General features: G+C 38.5%; 2 pseudogenes; one reads left to right on the forward strand and one right to left on the reverse strand.

The window, feature by feature from the left end:
• LOC136279210 (2-(3-amino-3-carboxypropyl)histidine synthase subunit 1-like) overlaps window positions 1-23,753 on the forward strand; it is a 490,303-nt pseudogene that overhangs the window by 416,227 nt on the left and 50,323 nt on the right.
• Window positions 8,045-9,407, reverse strand: LOC136278958 (uncharacterized; annotated as a pseudogene).

A 23,753-nucleotide genomic window follows, 5' to 3' on the forward strand; every position in this document is an offset into this window, starting at 1 on the left:
GACTGATTGTACTATTTATTACACCCATTTTGAAATCAGGTGGTCCCTGTAATCTGATTGGCTCTAATTGGTGCGATTTATTCACGAATCGCATCATTTTTTGCTTTAAATTGCATCTTTTTCCCAGCCAATGAGGAGGCTACACTAAAAACAAAACAATCATTCAGATTCAAGGCTTGTTTAAAGTAACCAATCAAATTGCAGGAAAATGAAAAACAAAGAGTATCATGTGGCAAATTTTGCAACAATTGTTTCCAGACTCTTTTTTTTTCCCCCCATCTCGTGTCGTGCAATTTTGGTCGAAATCATACTTGTGATTTCAAATCGAACTCGCGCTGCGCGCTCTTTCAATTTTGAAATCACGCGTATGATTTCAGCCCAGATTGCACTCCGCTCAGTTCAATTACCATTATTAATCATAACCATTACAATTTTCTCAAATGTGATCGGTGCATTAGCTGCTTTATTTTTCAATATTCATTCTGTACAGTTGTAATCGGACGGTGTAATAGGACAGGTGGCTGTAATCAGACTCCTGTACTCGGGCAGTTGAAGCAGCCAATCAATCTAACTCCACTCAGCTAAATCCACCAATCAACAACCATAACCAATCATAATCAACCATAACTATAGCAAACAATCACTTACCCTGAAAAAAGGTGGGGGAATTTTCAAAAACGGAGTATTTTTTATAATTTACACATTGTCTCTACCGGAGGTGTTTGTCCTACAGGTTTTTTTATTTTCGGAAATTGTAATGGTTATGATTTATTAGTAACAGGACTTCGTGTCCTCCAATTCTGTCTGTAATCACTCGTATGATTGCATATCGAATTGGATTCCACTCGGCCCTAATACCATTATCAATGATAAAAATTAAAATTTCCTCGATTATGATTGGCTTAAAATCTCACATTTTCCATTTATTCACTTGCCAAGTTGCTATCGGACAACTGTTTATCCAAAAAGTTTGTTAACGAACAGTTCAATAGGTCAAACACATTCAAAGTCATAGTTTAAATCAACCAATCAAACAATTAAACAATTTACGCTTCCTTTTTCAGTCTTTTAATGCAAATTTTGTTCTTTTCCTTCATAACCTGGCTGTTCTTCTTTTCTCAGAAATTGTAGTTTGTATGATCAATCGTTAATAAGACTTCGTTTTGTCCAATTTAGTCTGTAATCATACTCGTGATAAAAAATCAGTTGTCCGACTTTATCATCACTCGTAAGATTTCAGACCGAATCAGACTCCACTCAGTCCTATCACCAGCACATATAAGGTCATAGTGAATTCAAGTTACTTAGTTGTTGTAGCTGAGGATAAACCGGGTACCTCTCGTGCGATATTGAATTGCGGGGATAAGAAGTTGGGGGAGTTGTGTTAGTGGTTGGTCGTAAGGAGAAGCCAAATTTCTTCCTTCCGCTATAGTACAAGGCAGGAGGAGAAGATAAACCAGTCGCGGTCAGATATAGTTTAGGATGTAATGTAATATGTTCTGTTGATTGCTAAAGGGATGGCCCAAATTGTTCAGCAAATTTCATAAATACCATAGAGAGTCCTATTGTTCTCGACAATGTTCCAAACTTGGAAGATGAAAATGTGAGTGCTAGTCTAATGATTAAAGGTGGAAGATTTAATGAGCGATCAGATGATAATGCTGCTAAAGGCCGAGGTCCTTTAGAAGAATCCACAGATAAATTGACTTATTGACTTGGACAGCGTAACTGGATGCGAAATTCGCATGAAGAATAACACCAGCAGTTAGATAGGCTATGGAAACAGACTTTGAAAATACAGAAGCAGAAACCAAAGTTTGCCCATCAGTCGAAGATAAGACAACTCCTAAGATTATAAAAGGGATTCGACAGCAAGTCGATGGATACTTTCATGTTGCCTTGCCCTGGCGACACGACCTACCATACAAACTCAACAACAAGGCGATGGCAGAGTGAAGTGCTCTGTTTTTGAAGAGGTGTCTCATGAAGGATGAAGAATTGTTGAGGAAGTATCAGACGACACAGAAAAAAGAAAGAAAAAGACAGAAAAAGTTCCCGAAGAAGAGTTGAACACAAGGGATAAACCAGTGTGCTACCTCCCTCACCACCCAGTAACGCATCCCTTGACGCCCAGCAATGTGAGGGTAGTTCATGATTGTGCAACAAAGTTTTAACAAACATCATTAGTTGTTGACATAGAAGGAATGTTTCACCAATTCCTGGTGGACCCAAAAGATTGCGACACTTTTTAAATCTAAAAATATTTTTGTGGTGGCCAAATAGGGACCTAACAAAGAAAATGGAAGAGTATCAAATGGTGAAATATCTATTTGGTGCTACATCTTCAACAAGCGTCGCTAATTGCTGTCTTAAGAAAACAGAACAGATGAATCACGAGGGGTTTGATGCAAAAGTAAAAGCGACAGTGAAGCGCAACATATATGTCGATGTCATGATGAAGTTGGCAAGTGCCAGAGAGAAAGCAGTAAGTTTAGTAAGTCAACTGCGGAGGCAGCTCAAGAAGGGCGGTTTTCGCATAAAAAAGTAGTAAAGTAACGATACAAAAGTGCTGGCTGGAATCCCAGAGTCTGAAAGAGCCAAATCTGTAGCTAATCTAGAGCTTGAATGACTTCCTATAGAGAGTGCTTGTGGCCTCAAGTGGAATACAGAGGAAGACAAGTTTGCAAGGGAGGTCTTAGAGAATATATTGCAGCTAGCGAATCAGAAACCAATGACACGAAGAGGGATTGTGTAAGCTGTTTTTTTATTATTTTTACCGACTGTCAAAATGTATTTGTAATGAAGACCCTTAGGATCACTCTATTTTATTTCTTATTCATGAATAATACAAGAATGATCAATGAGAAATTTGCTCTAGTTTTCTTGAGAGCTATTAGACAGTTTAAATAATCTACCGTCCACAGTGTGGGCCAGGACAAATATGGACTTTGTTTCTCTTTTATATACTGGAATTTCCTTCGCTCGATTTTATCGAATCATCGTTCTTTTGGTTCATGACCGTTTTGTCAAAGCGCAAATGATGATCACAGATTGAATACTGCTTCGAAGTTAGCATTCAACGATTTTTAAGCATTTAATTTTTAGCCTAAGAAGAAAGATAAACCTTTCACTACAGTGTACTTGGAACTTTCCTGACATTCCACAATATGGCAACATTTGCAAAGATTTTTCATTTTTCAAGTAATGAGCGCATTTATCAGACAAACGTCCCTGAAAACGAATATTTTCTTAGAAAGTGAGGATCCTTAATGAGATGTAAGACCACAAAGTTTTGACATGGTCGCTTTGTAACGTCACTTCGGTGACGAATTTGTTACAACGTTGCAATTCTTATTAGTCACAGAACAAATATTAACCGAGAAAACAGGACTGATTCATTTCAGGCTTTGCCATTAATTAAAACGTCACTCATGAAAAATTACTCTGATTAACAATATACGATTTCTATTTATTGCGCACATGACAGAACGCTAGATTTCCTTCTAAGCTCTTCTACCAGCACTTACCAAGTTGTTTTTTTATGATCCAAACAGAACTTTTGGTTTTACTAATCACGCTAGGAAACTCGAAAACTTTTTCACCTCAGTCTCTTATTTCTCCACGGGCATTTTGTTAATATTTTCAGCGATTGTGAGATGTTTTAATTGCGTAGCTTGACAATTATACGATGACATTATTGGAAAAGAAAGCCAACTCATAACTTATTATTCCACTTTCATAGAAAAAATGATTGTAAATTCAGTCGCAGGCAAATCAATCATTTTTCAATGCGAGTATTCAAAGAAGCAAGCAAGGAATAGTAATCAATATTACATCTAGTTTCCCTTTTTTGAGTTTTTCTGTTTTTTTCTTTACTCCGGCCGTCAAAACGTATAAGTAATGAAACTCCTTAGGTTCAAGCATCCTTGTTATATACCGAGACTTTCACTTAACAAAACGAGCACTGTGATTGGTTGATTCTTGGTCAAGTGGGCCTGATCAAATTAAAATGTATCCCGACCGGGATACAATATTGCGCAGTTGTTGCCCGCAGTAAATTAGTTAGTTTTGTTTACCCGAGAGTCCTTGTGTTTCGCGAGACGAAGCCAAGGGGTAACATCAGGACTCGAGTGACCATACATTAATTTCTTTGTTATATATTTAGACTTTCCCCTAAACAATCATAAACGGGACCATACATTAACAGACACTTAATGTATGGCCCTGCGGGAAACAGTTAGTTTTGTTTTCCCGAGAGTCTTTATGTTTCCCGAGACGAAGTCAAGGGGAAACATTAAGACTCCAGGAAAAACAAAACTAACTAGTTTCCCGAGGGACCTTATGTATGGTCCCGTTTCGGATATAACAAGTGTCTATATCAAGTATTATTATTTCTTGTTCACGAATAATACAAGACATTTAATTGCTGGGGAATTTTTTTAGTTATCCATGGGAACTATTACTCAAAGTAACAATCGACTATTATTAATGACTTTATAGAAGATAGAAAGCTGTATACCCCTGTATTAAACATTTCTACTTGTACTTACCAAGTTGTTGACTCCGTAGAAGATGCTTTTGAAAGTGAAAAGACAAAAACAATGAAAGACAGTCGGGACTTTCTTAACCAATTGAACGGCTGGGCTTCGTAAACTACTTATGTCTGAAAAGTAAGCGCAGTGATCAGTTACACTTCTTTCAGTTCATCACAGGGAATAAACATCTTTCTTAGAGAGAACGCGGAGAAAGATGACCTTTCTTCTTAAGCGAGACCTTGGTAATTTCACAAAAAGCGATCAAGGTCAAATGAACTACTGATGGAAATTATGGACACTGGAGAACCACAAACTGTAACACCGTGAATATCCTCTGACATCAGTAAAGTACAGTATGCATTATAATCATTTCTTAATAAAGGATTGATTTCAGCTTTTTATTTACGTGATTGTGGATACCATCAGTTTCTCAAATTAAACAATGCTAAAAAATCTTAGCTAATGAGGTTGAAATATCTTGTATAAAACCATAAAGGTTTGAAGAAAGCAATTTAATGGTGGAGATATGAAGCATTCGTTCAACGGAAAAGTACGTTTTATACTATGTATGCAATTACTGACAGTGAATTTAACTAAGTTTCAATTATATCTAAGAAAATTAAAACATCTCTCTTCGTGAGCGCGCAGTGTCATGACTTATCATCTTATATGAGACTCTGACGCTTTAACAGACAAAAGGACGGATTACGGCCTTAGGAAAAATTTATGCCGTAGAACCTGCAGCTAGTATCCAATGATTTATGTGAAGGGTATCTCGACTATAAAACGCTTGTGTACAAGTAAAAACGGAAATTAATAATTCGAATCTACCGCGATGATCTCTAAATTGTTCGTTGAAGTCAAGTCAATCGCTAACGCACATCATAGCCATTGGAAAACCACGTAATGAACCACGTAATGAACCACGGACTTCCTTCGGCGAAGGACAGTCCACAGCGTAAATACATAGAGGTCTGATTTTATCTTTATAATCATCAATTTCTCAAATTGAACAATACCTAGTAGTTAATGAGGATAGGTTATACAGTACAAATCCACAGAGATTTGATAAAGTCGCCGTAGAATCAATTTATATCACCGTGGTGGCGATTCAATCACGCCATCAACCGCTTTCATGAAGGGCTAACGCTTGAAACGAGACATAACTATATATTGCAAAAACAAAGATTGAAAAAGCAGCTACTGAGCTTTGCCTTAAGAGCCTTACCTCACTACAGTTACTAAATAACTAAAGCTGATAAAAACCAAGAACATTTTCAAAGGCACTTACCAAGGTGTTGACAATGTGACTAACGCGTTGAAAATGAAGCAACAAATGAATGATTATAACATAGCGCGCGTGTTTGCCTTATATAAGTCCTATTGAGCCGCTATGAACAAAATCTATATTTACGCACCCCCGTGTGTAAATAAGATGACGTGAGCATTTTTTTTACCTGGCTTCAGAGTTTCAGCCCTGTTAAGCTGCAGTGCACTTTTCCTTCTCTTTGAAATATGGAAGAAACAAGCGAAGAACCAGCGAAGATAACTCTTCAACAAGATCGATCACAGTACAACCTAAGCAAGTTTTTCTTCAAACGATGAGCTACATGTGTGCGATAATCGACCCATTGTCTTCGTGAACTTTTCATTCTCTAGCGGGTGAGATTTGCATGATCGAAGCCAAAAAAGCTAAAAAAAACTGAGTGACTGTATTTCGGTTTGGCACGTCACACTTATATTATTAATGATGGATTTGAGCATCCAAAAATGGAACATCTTCCTCTGTTTACCGTGAAACGTCAAGCTTCATAGTTCATCTCTTTTAGACCGGATAGATTTACATCACGAGATCGATCAGATCGAGGCTACAACGAGAGCTTCTGTCTTTAAGCAGTAAGCTATCTGTGCCTGAAAATTGACCCATTGTACACATGGACTTTTCATTTTCTTGCAGGTGTGATTTGCATGATTGAAGACAAAAATAGAAGTTGTTATAATATATTTTTAAAAAAAACCGATGGAATAGATCGGTAATTTTCTCGAAAATAACCACATTACTGGTTTTACCTTTGAAGGCGTTAACCCAGTGACTGAAATATGGCAACTAATAAAGGACAACAGAGAGAGTAGCTTGACTTTCAGTAACAATCAATAGTTGACATTTCTTTTAAAAGGGGAAGGGAAAGAGGTGGGGGAAATGGACTGGACCATAGTTACGTTGTAGGATCTCTTGAAAACTCCGAACAGCAGTTCTAGCTGCTTTAACCTTTTTGTTTCCTCTTTTCTTCGGATAATTGCAAGAAACTCGCAGCTAGAGGGCACTAACACCGAGCGATCATTTGAATGATACAAATTATATGTCGCTTAGGTTTTTCCATGTCTTCGAAAAGTAAGAAACAATTGCAAGCTTGACAAGCTTGCTTTCCGTTTAATTCAATACTGATGTCAACATTACCTGATTTCTCCAAATTCGAGGAAATTTCATTTTCGAAGGCTACACGGTCAAAGCCAAACAAGTTGCATTTGAGAATCATGGGCTCACTGTAGTAGAAGGAGGGGCTTATTGGGGTGATGGCTTTTACGGCCAACGGTTAAAATTTTGGCCATGTTACGGCTGACGATTAATATCATTACATGAGATTTTCCCAGGAATTTTTCTTTGAGGTTAAATTTTTTTACGATTAACGGTTAAAATTTGACAATTTTTACGCTTAACGGTTAAATTTTTGGCCGTTTTATGGCTATCTGTTAACCCCATTGAGACCCTCTGGAAGTACATGACGTCTTAATTCAGTGGTAAATAACTGACATTAATAGCGGAGCTCGCAGCTCGCACAGCGTAGCTCCATAATTATACAAAATAGTAGTAACCCATCAAGCCGAAAAATTGTAATGGGTTTCTTTTTATGTAACTTATATCCATTCCTTTATTTCCTCTTTAACCTGTCCGCGAACAAATAAATTTTATGTTTTAATTCAAGTGTGAGAAGATAAAACAGAAGTGTTGCAGAGTTCTCTTTACACACTGAATTTAGGTGAGAATATCAGTAAACTAGTTGATGTCATATGCTCCTCTTGAGTCTTTAATTTTATTGCCCTAGGCCCAGTTGTTCGAAAACCCGATTAGCGCTAATCCAAGGTTAAATTTTAATCTGGGTTTCTTTATTCCTTTATTCAAAAGCCTTTTTTGGATAATTTCCGGCCTTCTTTTTAGAGCATCAAATAATCATATTGTGTTTCTAAATAAGTGATTAACAATTAATTCCAAGCGGAATCAGTTTATTAATTGGTCTCACGACAGTTTTGACGCCACACGCAACTTTAGCAACACGGGTGTGGCCATCACGTTCAGGATACACTTCTGCGATTCGTCCTAACGGCCAACGTCCTCTTGGAGTATCGGGCTGAATCACAAGAACTACGTGTCTAACTTTTAGATCACGGAATTCTGAAGTCCACTTTGGTCGGCTGTTAAGGGCAGGAATATATTCCTTGAGCCATCTCCTTCACACTCGTGAAATAATGTCCTGGACCTTTTGCCATCTTTGACGCGGATGCAAAGGAGTGGTTTCAAAGGACTCAGGCGCGAACTGTCCCCCCATTTGGCCGTGCAAGAAATGGTTAGGGGTCAATGGAACATCGTCTCGTGGATCTGAATTCTGATAAGTCAACGGACGGGAATTAAGAAGGGATTCCACTCCAGCTAACACAGTGATCAGACCCTCGTCGTTTACATCTCGTTCGCCTACAACGGTATAAATGGCTTTCTTAGCAGCTTTCACCATTTCTTCATGGGCTTCTCCAAAATGTGGGGCACCTGGTGGATTGAATCTCCATGTCAGTCCAAGTTCCGCTGTCTTTCTCTGAAGATGTCGTCGGTCTAACTGGCTGGCTAGTTTCTTTAACTCGCCCACTGCACCAACGAAATTTGTGCCTCTGTCGCTTATCACTTCTCTATGAACTCCACGGCGACTGGTGAAACGGGCGAAGGCGTTTAAGAACGTGTCGATATCAAGTCCCCATGCCATCTCTGAATACCCTGCTCGAGTTTCCAAGCAAGTAAGAAGGCACAGCCACCTCTTCTTTCGTGGTTTTCGGCGTCCTTGAACAGTGTACAAAGGACCAGCAAAATCTACGGCTGTTTGAGCGAAAGGTCTGAAGCTGAAACGGAGCCTCGAATGGCGCCATAATCTGACAAGCTGGCTTGCTTCATCCTCTCTTACATTCATTACATTCGTGATCCCACTCGCGAATTTCTTCGCGTGCGGCGATGATCCGAAATCTCTCACTCAGCTGGCAAAAAATGAAGTTTACTCCAGCGGCATGGTTTCCTCTCTCGTGATAGTTCTTCACGATATGTTTCGTCACCCAGTGTCCACGAGGCAGAATGATTGGAAATCTAGTATCATATGGGAGAAAATTTGCGAACTTTAATCGACCATCACTCCGAATAACTCCATCATCGTCGATGCAGGGGTTAAGCGTTATCAACTGGCTTTTCTTTGGTATCGGTTTCCCTGAGCTCAAAGCGGCGTACTCATCACGGAAAGCTTGGCGCTGTGCTAAGCGTACTATTTCCTCTTCAGCACCCTTTATTTCTTCGGGCTACAGTTCCATACTTGCATTCCTGTTGTCTCTGTCGCGCATGTTGTGTAGTACTCTTCTCACTCTCGCGTGTACTTGAACCAAACGCGTCCAACTGGAATACCGTTTCGGATCAAGTCTCCACACTCATGGTGTGTTGTTCTGTTTCGATGCAGTTTCTTTCTGAAGGTTACACGTCATAAGGGTTACACAGGCATTCGACTCCTCTTTCCTCTTCGAGTTCCTTATCTCTGGCATTTTACTAGGTCTATCTGGGACTTTCATCTTTGACCACTCACTGATATCATTTGTAAGCCAATTCCAGGAGGCCATTCCACCACAAGGAACATTCGGCTAACCCTGAAGGCAAGGCCCCTCCTGTGCATAGATCGGCTGCATTCTCTATGGTAGAGACATGCTGCCACTGCGACAGTTCAGTGAACATCTGTATTTCACCAATTCTGTTGGCTACGAACGGTCGGAAGTCTTTTCCGCGCCCTCCAATCCACCATAGGACATATGTATTGTCAGAGTAGAACGTCACGCTCTGCATTGGTGCTTCTAAGACCGTCAGCAAGGACTGTGTTAAACACAGGCCTAAAATCGCACTCATGAGTTCCAGTCTGGGCACTGTCATCGGGGTCAACGACGCCAATTTACTCTTAGCTGCAATCAGGCGACTGGTTACGGTATCGTTATCGTATTCGTAATGCATATAGACAGCTGCACCATAAGCTTGCTAAGAGGCATCAACAAATGTCACAATGCGCTTCGACTTGACAGGCTCTGGACGCCGTAGACACCGGGGAATCTTCACCTCTTGCAGACTTTTAAATTGCTCCAACCAATCCCCGATTTTTTCTGCTATTTCATCTTGAACTTCGTCGTCCCAGTCGTAGCCTCGCATCCACGGCTCCTGGAGTAGGATCTTAGCCATAATAACATATGGGCATACACATCCCAGCGGGTCAAAAATTGTTGCTACTTTACGCACGACGTTTCGCTTCGTTGTCTGAAATTCAGGGGAAACTGCGGAAGCAGAGATGATAAACACATCTTCAGTACTGTTCCACGAAATTCCAAGAATTTTCGTTATCGGATCTTGACCGCTGTTAATCACGATCTTTGTGGCGCCCTCTTCTGTCGGAATCGCTTCGAGAACTTTCGGTGAACTAGAGATCCACTTCCTGGCTTGCATGCCAGCAACTCCTCATAGTGCTTTCAATTGACAGTACAGCTCCACTCCTTCATCATCGTTTTCAACGCTGTCAATAGAATCGTCCATATAGGTTGACTTAAGGACGGTCTCAGTGGCAAGGGGATAGCGGTCTTGGTTTCTTCGAGCGTTCTCCTGCGCTACAAACTGCGACTCCATAGGGGCGGAATACTTTCCGAAAACTACACGGCTAAACTCGAGTCAAGGTCTCTCCAAAAAAGTTGGAAGTGGGATCGGTCCTGTTCCTCAATCTCTATCTGGAGATACATTTCTTTCATGTCGTAAGCGACACCAACGGGATTTCGACGGAAACGGACAAGGACGTTGAAAAGATCTTGCTGTAATTTCGGCCCAGCATGGATCATGTCATTTAAGGAAATACCATCATATTTAGCGGCACAGTCAAATACGATTCGAACGCTCGTTGTCGATTTATCCATTCTCACGACCGGAAAATGGGGCAAATACCATACGTTAGCTGGCGGCTGTTCTTCAGAGGGTATCTTTCATAAATACCCCGTTTCAACATAGGCCTGAATAGTTGCTTGATACTCTTTGGCGACGCGGCTGTTTTCTTCAGATTCCTTTCGGTGCTTCGGAGGCGAGAGAGTGCCATGGGTTTAGTGTCAGGGAGATCGGGTTTGTTTTCTTTCCAAGGAACGGCTACACGATATCTTCTATTTTCGTACTTGAGGGAATCTTTCACTTTGCCTAAGGCTAGTCTTTCTTCTTCGGTGAGTACGAGTCTACCATCGCGGTCTGTGTCATACTTCTCGATTTCCCAGAATCTCTTTAAACTGTTGTCGACGTCACAAAAGGATTCTTTTCCCTCGCTTCATATAGGTTCTCTAGTGAACAAGGAACGGATAACGTGAGATCGTGTTCTCGCGGTCTTGTTTTCGTCAGGCGCACCAATACAGCTCCCACAAGTAGTCAGAGTCAAGCGATAGGTCCACCATTTTTTCCACGGAGATCAACTTTCGAAAAGTGGAGTTCAGCGTTATCAACGCCAATCAAAAGACCAAGAAGTCCATCATTTGCCGGCTTGGGAAAATTGCACTGAGTCAGATGCAGCCATTTATTCTGATGGTCGTTGCAGTTCACAACTCTGTAATTACCAGTGACTTTCTGCGGACACGTTTTTGCGCTTATTTCCTTTTAAAACTTGCCATCTACACTTTCGATTTCAATTTTTATTGGCATGGACTGAAATGTTTCAACGGTGTCATTGAGCACATAAACTTGATCTTTTTCGAATGGCTCTTGCAGTCCCAGTATCCCAGCGACCGCTTCCTTTAAGAAAGTTTCGTTCGATGCATCGTCTAGGATGGCGTTAATTTTTTATTTTCTTCCATTAGCCTTCATCCACACAAGGACAATTCGTAACGAATAAGCCGGAATCAGGCGGTGTTTTTGCATTACAGCTGGTCAGGGTCACAGCGGGCGCCCCCTCCCGTGGGACATCTGGGCGTCTCTCATCGTCAGCATGAGGCAACATTGCCATCGGACGAGTTTCTGACAAAACTTCACTTCCATGAAGAAGACGTATTCCACACGTGCGGGCCTTTGGGCAATCTTTCCCCCTACGATCAGAGGCTAAGCAACGAAAACACAACTTTTTTTCTTTAGCGATCTTCCAGCGGTCATCCACTCCTCTGTCATAAAACTCCTTGCAAAACCACACCCCGTGATCGAAACTCTGGCAGAGAGAACATGGCTCTTTCCCTATTGCAGCAGTATGAAAATTCCGCATCCTGCTCTGTTCCTGGTAACTCGGTACTCTCGGTGGTCTAACGTGCTGGACAGGTTTCGGCTCAATTTCGTTCGCCATTTCCGCTGCTTCTATTCGGAATCGGACTTCGTCTTCCAACCAGTCTCTGAAAGCTATGAATGATTTTTGTTTGGCGCGTTCGTTCAACCAGCGACTGTAATTCTCCAGCCGGCGATCAGGCAACTTTTTCACCCGCAGGCTGTGAAGAGTTCCATTTTCTAACTCTCCGTCTCTTCTTTCGGCCTGTAACTTTACCACTGTAATTCTAACGAGGTCAACAAACTTCTCCAATGCGTGAATGTCGTAACTTCTTATTGGTGGCGTCTGTTCTAGTTGATCCAAGTAAGCTCGCAGAAGCCGGCGCGTACCTCCATACTTTGTTTTTAATATCTCTTTGGCCTCCTCGTACTCGTGGACGGAGACTCCGAGACTACGGATGGCTTCCAAGGCGTTCCCTGTGAGGCATTGTCGCAGCCTTGCCATCTTCAAATTTACTGACTCCGTTGACTCGTCTACTAGACTTGTAAAGAGGGCCCAAAAATCTTCAAACTTTCTTTTGTCATCATTGAACGTCGGAACTTTTAACGGCTTCAAATATCGGTTTCGGTCGTTGTGGCTGTGGTGACTCTCGTTTAGCTGATATTCGTAGCGATCTGTTGTGTTCTCGCTTAATGGCGTGTTCAAATTCACGACTTTGCATGCGCGGACCTTGGTCGCATTTTTTCCCGCTTCAATCGCTCTCTGTACGTCTTTTTCGATGGTTTCTGACTCTTTGAAAGCTTCGTTTTTTCCAGTGTCTTCTCCGACTTCGACATAGAAGGCGGACAGTTCCTCTAAAATTTCTTGTGCGTCCTCAAGGGCTGCCCACAACTGCTCAATCATACTTTCTATGTCCGTTATGCGGGTATCAGCGGCCATCCCGAGGGGTCGACCCCCGGGCAACCCAAGGGCAACCCACGGGCTTAGCAGGGGGTTTGTAGCAAAGGCATGCCCCGCACGCGGGGCATTAGAGCGCTTTTGCGTTTTTGGCAAAATACCCTGGGGCCATACCCACGGGATTTTGCACGTAATCTGCTGTCTCAACGTTCAGCGGTTTTCGCCACAGGACAAGCAAGCTCGCTCGCTATGTGCGTTTGACAAATCGGGAAATCTTGGCGTCTTTTATTTGTCCTTTGCAGTTTATTTTCCTGTGTACCATGGTCAAGTATTGTGCTGTTGCTCTGTGCCGTAATGGGAGTAAGAAACGACCTGATCTCAGTTATTTTTGCTTTCCTACAAGGCCCAATGAGCTTAAGAAGTGGGAGGTTTTCTGTAAGCGAGCGGATAAAAAATTCAAGACACTCAGCGATCCAAGAATCTGTTCATTGCATTTTAAGGAAAGCGACATCGAGATTTCAATTTCATACGGTTAGTTCGCATTCGAAGCGTCTTGCCGATAGGAAGAGACAGTGTGATGAACAACTGCAAGCCAAGAAAGTTTGCCCCAGAAAGCTCGAATTTGAGGACTCCATAGAGACTTGTGTGGATTTTAGTGCTGATGTGGCTTCAGTAAACCATGATCACTCGTACTTTTGCATCGAGGAACAGGCAACACCGACTATATGTTACCCAGGTTGCTCCAGGGGTGGGGATATTTGTCCCAATTTTTTGCCCTACCCGAGGGGCTTTAGCATGTATTTGTCACGGCAGCTGTGACAAATGTCCCTGGGTGCCCGGGGGTCGATCCCTCGGGATGGCCGCTGATACCCGCATGAACTAACTCATGAGTTTTGTCACTTTTGTCTTTGCGGAGCGTTTTCTTCTTCTAATTTGAATTAACAGAACGTCGTTTTGCTTCTGATTGTCGACTCCATTCGCAATTTCGTCATTTTTATCGGTAAATTCGGTAACATCGCTGTCCTCGGATTCGGCGGCCATAGTGCACAACTCAAAACTCAAAAACTCAAATCGCAAACGAAACCTTTAACAGACACCAGTTCATCATTCAATAACATATGTAAACCTCCAAAACGCGACTACAACTGAAAAAAAGCCACGCGAGAAATCGAACGCGTAACTTGCTTACGAACTGGTCAACTTTGAACGTCTCAGTGTGCGCGCGCTAATCGCACGACACTTTCTCCTTAACACCATATTTTAGCAGTCTTTTTAAATTCCATTTTTAAGCTTTTTGCATTTACTATATTAAAAATCCATAAATGGCATTCTCTTTTCATCCATGTAAAGAGATATCACACATTTCTTAAACTGAAGTCTGAATCATGAAGTCAACTTAACTTCAATGAGTTTGAACTTCATTGTACATAAGAACACTTTACTGGAGTATGTCGCATTTAATTGCTGTCTTTCTGGTACATGTGATTACATAACCCTTTTAACTTTCAAGATTTCATTAGTAATTCTCTTTACTGTCTGCCATACAATTTATGTGATGTTGGGTTGGAGAATTTGGAATTGGATCAACCAATTATCCCCTAATTAATATTTTTCTTTATTCTCATTACTTGTCTGCTTGATATTGTTCTGATAGTGTAAGGAGAAATTCTCTCTATGTCGCTAGTGGGACTAACACAGTCAAAATGGGGGATTTCATTATAATGTTATGATTACAATTTTCTTATGCTTTCAGATGTAACAAAAAAAATGTGATGAGAATCTGATGCTATGAAACAATGGAAAAGCCTGTTGCAAGTAGCTTATAGCTTTAACAATTAAATATTCATGGGAAATGCTTTTCTTCGAAAGCTAGGATATAGAAGTTTTCAGAGCTGATAGAAATAAGCTGGTTGCAAGTAATGAAAAGCAGACTGACAATCATACCTCAATGCATTGAGAATTCCCAGTAGGTCTCAAATATTCCTAGAAATTCCTGAAAATTCCTAGGAATTTCTGGCAAGGTTTTAGATTTAATGCCTTTTAGGGAAAGTTGTTGGTGCTCTGAGTTGGAATTCCTGGGAAGTCCTAGGAATTTAAAGTCCTGTTGGCTATTAAGTTGGAATTTCTAGGTTTTTAGAACCAGTGCTATTACAGTTGGGAATTCCCATTTCAAATTTACCATGAAAATTCACACCTCTTATTCCTAGGAATTACATTTTTTCCTAGGAATTGCATATACATGAGGCTCTACTTTAAACCTATTTTAAGTGTATTTATATCTTATTTTTTCAAGTTTTTTTTCTTATTTTATCCCTGTTTTATGTCTATTTTATGTCTCTTAGACCTATTTTATAGGTATTTGATTCCTATCTTCTTCAACTTTTTTCCTCCTTTATTCCATTTTAAACCTATTTTAAATGTATTAATATCCTATTTTTTCTGTATTTTTTCTCTATTTTATCCCTGTTTTATGTCTATTTTCTTTTATAACTAATGTTTCATTAATGCTATTTTAATCCTATTTTATCATCAAATCGCATACACATTTTCTCTATTTTAAAGCTATTTTAAAGCTATCTATACAGTAGATGACTTGCTAACCAGACTATTTGTTTACTATTTTTTGTTTCAAAATAATAGGTTTAAAATAGTTAAAAAAATAGCTTTAAAATAGTCTGGAAAAATAGAGAAAAAAATACACAAAAAATAGGGAAAAAATAGTTAAAAAAATAAATATAAAATAGACACTATTTTTGTAAGGGGAGTGAGAGAAGCAGGAAAACCACTTTGAGCTTTTTCCTATTCACTAGTAAGTTTATTATATTTCAGATTTTACATTCAAACAGGGTGAGATTAAATTTATCCATATCATGCTTCATTATGGTTTGTTTACATGGAAAGGTAATTGTTATTGTAGCTTCACGGATGTTTTCATTGCTGTTGCAAGTAACATTCATAATAAAGTTTCATTTAACATAGAATGTTTGAAGAACTTTCTTTCTTTCTCTCCAATACTATTTACTATTTTTGGAGCACTATTAACCCTTTACACCCTGACAGCAGTATGCAAATTCTCCATACTGTTCTTAATACGTTTCCTTATATGCTAGCAGGGAGAATTTGTTGAACAATCAAGAGGTTCTTTAGTTTACTATTATTTCCTTTATTCTCATAACCTTAATGTATGATTCAGGGGTGATATTGAAAGGGGAAATTAGATGCTAGACACTATCAGGGATTAAAGGGTTAAAGGAAGCAGGTTATTAAAAAAATCATAACTTTGATTCAAGCAAGTATCTGAATATGTGAGTAACATTTGATGTTTTCACATGTAACAAGATGATCAAGGTGAAGATGGCTTCAAAAAGGAGTGAACTTGACTGTAACAATTAGGTCACTACTTTTGAAACTTGAGCACTTGGTAAATACACCTTGGCTTGCAATTCTGATGATTACAGTTTGCTGAGGTAATTGAAATGTCAGTCCCCAAGCAGAAACCATCCCCATGACCTGTACAGTCAGAAGCTATGAGATAACTTCAGAAAAATGCATTTGTTTCAGTGGAACTATTGTAATTACAGGACCACCTAGTGACAAAAATTAATGATTTCCTGTAAGTATGAATGTTTGGAGAAGTTATAGTGGTAACTGACCCTTTTTTGCTAAAATGCATAGGATTTAATGATTGTAATGTATATCTCTTAGCTTTTAAACTTTCAACTTTGTATTAACTGTAACTGTTTACCATATTTATTTCTTTCTACCTCAAGCCCTCAAAAGTTGACGCAGGTTAGTCAATTACCTGACTTTCTTTGTTTGAAATTGTGTGAATGTGCATGATTATATAATTTTGCTGTGTAAGTTGCCACTTTGTAAGATGTAATATTATTATTTGAATTGCATTAAATACTCTTGCTCATTCATTAATGCATGGTGTTTCTTACCAATACTCATACCCAAACTAAACAATGATACAAGGAATTGGTCACAAGATATGTGAGTTTTAAAGGGCGGGAAACTGGAAAAGCAAAGATCCCCCATTAATTAGGATTGAAATTAAAGTGGGCTCTGCTATTTTAATTCATGTCTTTACTTTGACCTGCATGAAAATTACATTAATTGGCATCTGCATGATATACAAAGCAAGAATATAAATGACTTAGCTTAATAGGTTATAAAATTAAAATAAGAAAGTTGTGCAGACCATATCTTGCCTTTTATCCTTCTCTAGATGTTTACTCAATAACATAATTGCTATCAATCTTTTTCACTTTCACTTTCCGCTGAGCTTTTGGAAATATCAGATAACTTCAGCATTTTTTTAAATGAAGAAAGGAAAGCCTGCCCTCTTACCAAAGATAGTTCTTTTGTGCATCATCAGTACATACCTAGTCTTATTTGTGCACAAAGTTGATTGTTCTAGGTAACCCTTGCGAACTGAATTCCCAGTTTTCTGGGAATTCCTAGGAATTCTCAAAAATTCCCAATTATGCAAATGACCCTTGCAAACTGACTACCCAGTTTTCTGGGAATTCCTGGGAATTCCTAGGAATTTCTAGGAATTCTCAAAAAATTCCCAACTATGCAAATTAACTCTAATTTAAAAAGCTTGGAATTACTGGGAATTTCTGGGAAAGGAAGACTCCAGTTTTGTGAGGACTTGGAATCCCCAGGAATTTTCAGCTTTACAAACTACCAATAATTTAAGCAGTGTGGAACTCTTGGGAATTTCTGGCAATTGAATTTGAGGCAATTTTAATACCCTGAGGTCCACATAAATTCTAAGAAATTCTCAATACCTTGAATGTGAAGGTTTTAAGAAAAGGAGTAATTTCAGAGGCTTAAAACTTTGGCTCAATAAAAGGTATGCTATACAAAACTTACCAAGAGATATACATACATGTATATGTTTATAACTTAAAGATCATGAAATTTATTATTCAAACTAAGTTTTAGTAAATCTTTACATTAATATGGATTTTCTCATGAACCAGCTGTCAGTTATGTTAAATGGAAATTGCCAATTAATCCAATGTACTCATATCAGAGATTTGCTTTCTAACCTCAAAGGACTCTTACATTCCATGATCAAAAAATATTTTCACTGTGATGCAAATTAATGTCTCATGTTCACTGATGTGCCAAAATCATCAAACATTCATTGGCTGTTCCTTGGTACACAACTTCCACAATAATTAACAATAATTACATTGTTATCTACACTTAAAGAACTTTGTTAGTTATAAACATAAGTTACTTCCCTAACCTACATTACTGGTTGCCTTTGCTAGAAAACCTTGGAACAGTCAAGCTCAGTTGCCTCAAACACTGTCAGAGACTTTTTGTTGACAATATTTTTAGTAGAAATTTCATGCCTTAGACAAACAAATTCAACACCTAGTTAATCTTTCTTTTTTCATGATTGTTGTTGCTGTTTTTCTTTTTTTCAGTTTTTTGCTCTGTTTTTGTGACTAATTACTGTAATTTGTTTTGCTGTTTTTATTCTTACAAAACATTTTTGTAAGAGTTCCAATACCACACACTTTGCAAACATTTGGCATGCAGACAAGACAGTGGCAGTCAATGTGCCCTTTGAGAAAAAACACCTTTTAAATGACATCTTCAATTTACTTTATTTGAAACTCTGATCTGAAAATATTTGTCCACACGACTTGTTAGTAGTGAGAAGTACCAACCAAGTTTCCTTTCATAACTTAATTTCTTAAATGTCCCAATCACTGGATCTCCCAAAAAATATTACATCTTTTTATTTTTGGTGCAAAATACAAGTCTTTCTTTATATAAAAATGAAAATTGCAAGTCACACTTCAATAATAACAGCTCTAAAGTTTACTTGTTGTTCTTCTTTGTCTGTCAGCTATCAACAAAATTGTTCTATACTTCGGACAGTGCATAACTATTTGTGGACCAGAGTTCCAACGCACCTCTATAATCACATATAGTTACTTCTGTCTCTTGTACAAATGTGTTTCTCCTTTGTAAGACGCACTCTACTCTGTTGTCACTACTGCTTTAAGTTCAGTGGAAACGACTGACTGAGGAATCGAGATGGCGGTGTTGAAACGTGTTGCTGAACGCTTGCTACGGTCAAGCTTTGTGGATTTAGGTACTGGTACACTGGGATCATCTATGTATCTCTTATACTTCCTAATGTGCTATCCTTCTTTTATAAATATGAGGGTAAAAGACGATTTTTAGTCGCATTCAAAACTGTGATTGGCTTGTATTATTTCTCACCTTTGCCATGAACACAACTCAAGTGAGTTTCGAGTCTTTGTTTCCTCGACAACTTTCGGCCACAAATCGTGCATTTGTAATACGATCGATTCTTGTCGATTATTTCTACATAGAGTGAGCTCACATCATTATTTATATCACCAAGGTGTCCATCGTCTAGAAGCAGAGAACAGGTCGGAGAAGTCAAAATAAAGTTGTGCGCTTCTCTTAACACTACAATCGGCAAGCCAGCGGATTCACTTTGCTAGCCAATGACAAGTCCTAAAAGATCCACGTGATCATGCTTGTGAACGGAAACAAAGAAGACTCCATTTGGCGCTCATCTTTGAATGTACTTTTCATCGGTTGATCGTTTTTCTCGACTGTTTTGCTTAATATAACATTTCTAAAGATAGCTTTTATTGTGGTTCAATGGGAAAACGAGAACAGCGTGAGTGTTGTAAAAGAAATGAAAGTCGTTGGCGCCGTGGAGTTAAAAGAAGGGACAACAGTTGACATATTGACTGGTACAAACAAGGGTCGAGTGGCCATCTGTAAAGCTACGATTTTGAAAGTTTGTGGTGAGTAAAAATTGCGATATTCGTTACGTGATCAAAATCTTATAAAAAAATAGATGTAGCGGGTTGAATTAAGCGTACATAAAGCTCGGCGCAACTGAAACTAGAATAATTCTGAGAATCAAATCGGTCACTTGCATGCCGCAGTTTCTTAAGCTTATGCTTTACAATGAAATAAACCTATCAGTAAGGTTTCAAGATTCCTCTAGTCGCGTTTGGGAACATTCAAGATTCATAATAGGAACTGTTATTAAACAAACCTTAGTACATAAAGAAGCCCTCCTTGGTAAAAACAAAATAATGTATTCAGCCCTTTTTTAGTAAAATCTACGAGAGAGATGTACTCCAATATAAAAGTCACTCAATATAACAGAGATTGCTCAATTTGAGAATCCAATGAATGCCCTTTTCTTCATAGCCATCTAAAAGGCCTGGTCTGAGCTTTAAATATGTATATTTAAAAAATATATATTTTTTTTTTTCAAATTCAGATGTCATGGAACCCAGATACAAAATGGTCAAGCTTCTTGTAGACAACCTCATTCAAGGCCAACTCATTGTGAGTCCAGGAAAAAAATACAAACAGCAGCTAAGTTTGCAGTTTAGGATAACTTCATTCTAATTTATTGTTACAACAAGATTTTAATCAAAAAATCAATTTTATTTGTCTGTAATTAACCCCTTCACTCCTAAGAGTGCTTGGTTTTCAAATATAATTTAAGATATTGTATTTTATGAAAAAGAATCAACATATTTTATTCACAATTTGTGTCAAACCAAATTTAATGATTGATTAAGACTATTTTATATGAATAGCTGTAATTGAGGATTAATCTGTATGAAGTTTTCAAGAAAAGAAAAATCAAATTCCATCCTAATATTACCACACATTGATGTTAATAATGAATCAAAAATATTTTACATGTAAGCCTTAATTAAGCTTCTAAATAAATTTCATTGAATACTTGAATTTTAGCTGGGGTTTTTTTAATTTAAAGTATTTATTTTATATCATTAGCCTCAAATTTTTGCTTAAAATTCCCAGTAATTCTTAAACATTCCTAAAAATTCCCAGAAATTCCTAGGAATTTTTTAGATTTACAGCTTTTCAGGGAAAGTCATTTTTTCTCTGAGTTGGAATTCCTAGGAATTCCAAGTCCTGTTGGCTATAAACTTGGAATTTCTGGGAATTTCTTGGAATTTCTAGGTTTTTAGAACCAGAGTTGTTATGGTTGGGAATTCCTAGGAATTCCCAGTCCCAATTTACCGTGAAAATTCACACCTTTATTCCTAGGAATTCCTAGGAATTCCTAGGAATTCCAAAAGCCATATTGCAAGGGTAGGCTAACCTATTAAATTAGTTGTGAAAATTTCTTTGTTTGACTCAATTTTACCTGACAAACCCAAACTGCATAAAAAGAAATCTGAAATTTACTTCTTCTCCTTTTGAGGTGTGCATCAAAATTTTTAAGTCATGACAGGCTTGAACTACAGGTTTATAAGAAATCTGCATGTGCGTGTGTGTTTTTTATACCATCAAAAACTTTTCAACCCATTTAATATAGCCAATAACAACATCAACTCAACTTTAAAACTAAAGAAAAAACTTGATTCATGTTTGGAATTGATTGCTGTGATGTAAAATGAAATCCAGGTATTATTTCAAGTTTTCCACAAATGTCTTCATGATCGAATCCCAAGTCTCTCTTCGTCATCAAGTTTTAATCCTGACATTTCAGCTTTAGCTTGTCTTCTTTTAAAGCAAACTTTTGCAGCGCAAGAAACATCTTAGACAAATTTCGTACTTCATTAGCTATAAAGTTGCTAAGATCATGGGAATTTGGCTTAAAGAAACCTACATTATAAGTAGTTACAGCAGAGGTTACCGAATCAAATAACAGAAAGAATCTCGAAAAGACGCCGTGTATTTCCAGCCAGAGGACTATCATGAAAGAATAATAGCCAAAAAGCTTTTGAGAAATTACAGTTTCAAACACAAGTTGCAAATGACTTTTCTTTTTAATTAGTTCCATGTTGTTCTCGTTCAAAGTCTTCACAGGGGTGAAATCGTAGAGAAAAATATGACTTCCAGCGTAGAGAATGAGAATAAGAGATTTCCTTACCATTTGGAGAAATATCGAAAGCAATATGCAAGTGCAGGATGGACACTGCCATTTTTTTTGCTCGACATGCAATTCGTGTTGAGGAGTTAGAATATCACATTTCCACTTGTGAATACAAGGACATGATCAGACAAGACACTGAGGAAGGAGGCGATAAGATGTTCTACGCTCGATCGATCTCTGTGTTTTGGGTCCTGTTCCTCGCCTGTACTGTCCTACGCTATCCAAGGGACGCTCAGGTTGGTTGTGTAAGACCCATAGGCAGCTACTGGACAAGATTGGAGTTCCCTCGTAACGAAACAACAAGGGAAAACTTCATTTTTAAGATAAAGGGAATGCTTATTTTTCCAGCACCAACGCCTCATTTCACGTTCCTCTTATTTTACTTTACTTTATTGAAATTTGTTTACACGTACAGAATAGTATCGGCAACTGGAGAAGAAAACAGGACGATGTCCCAGTTGATATTCAACCCCAATAAATATTAACAAAATAGTAGTAATAATTATAGTCGTGAAAGTAGTAATAAAACTAACAATAATTATCATATAATATTATTTACAACCAAGTCAATTTAAGAATGGGTTCATTAACTCACACCCTCACGACTTGGAAGATTATAAGAAACGGTTTTTTCATCGTAAAAATCTAAAAGCCTCCTTTTAAAAATATGAAATGAGTCCACGCTTTTAATGTCCCTTGGTAATTTGTTCCAAAGATTGATAGACCTGTAATAAAACGAATGTTTTAAGTAATTTTGTTTTGTGTGTGGTATTTGATAATTTAATTCACTCGAATTAAGCGTTTTCTGCCGAACTACAGTTTGAAGGAAAAAGTCGTGGTGACCCAGATCAATGTTACCTGCTCTAGCGTTATAGATAAGTACCAAGTCTTTCATTTCCCTTCTATATTCTAGTGGTAATAGAGAAAGTTTAAGCAGCCGATCCCTGTAGGGCATATCCCTTGGATAATTCAAGATAAACTTTGTGGCCCTGCGCTGAACGTTTTCTAACAATAGTTTGTCCTTTGACGTGTAAGGTGACCATAGTTCACAAGCGTACTCTAGTTGTGATCGCACAATTGAGTAGTATAAAAGTTTCTTGATGTCAGGATCATTGATATCTCTACATACCCTACAAATAAGGCCAAGCGTTCTGTTTGCTTTAGAGGAAATTAGCTTTATATGTTGAGACCATTGGAGAGTACTGGTGACAGTTATGCCCAAATCTTCAATTTCGCCAACTGTTGTCAGTGGGGACCCGTTAAGGTGGTATTCCCGTTTTTGGGAGTTTTCTTCCTAGAGATATTCAAGGCCTTACATTTGGGTATGCTGAGACACATTTCCCAGGTATCACTCCAGATTGAGAGCTGCGTTAGGTCTTGTTGAAATGAAAATTTATCCGATGGTTTTTCAATTATCTTAAACAGCTTAGAATCGTCTGCAAATATGGCAACTTTAGAGTCATGTTTAATACATTGAGGAATGTCGTCTATATAGACAAGGAAAAGCAGAGGGCCCAATATTGAGCCTTGCGGAACACCGGACAAGACTTGTAACGAGTCGGAATAGGTGCCTTGTAGTGCTACTCGTTGATATCTATCAGAAAGATAGCTCTGAAACCAGTTTATTTGCTACCCAGATATTCCGAATCGAGATAGCTTATTTAGCAAGGCACAATGAGGGACTTCGTCGAAAGCTTTGGCGAAGTCCAAATAAGCTATGTCAATTTTCTTGCCTTTGGCTAGGGCTTGAATCACTTGGTGATAGACCTGGAGGAGCTGAGTAACAGTGGACCTTCCTCTAAGAAAACCATGCTGCAGATGGTAGAG

Source organism: Pocillopora verrucosa, chromosome 2, assembly GCF_036669915.1.
Source record: "Pocillopora verrucosa isolate sample1 chromosome 2, ASM3666991v2, whole genome shotgun sequence".
Classification (NCBI taxonomy): Eukaryota; Metazoa; Cnidaria; class Anthozoa; order Scleractinia; family Pocilloporidae; genus Pocillopora; species Pocillopora verrucosa.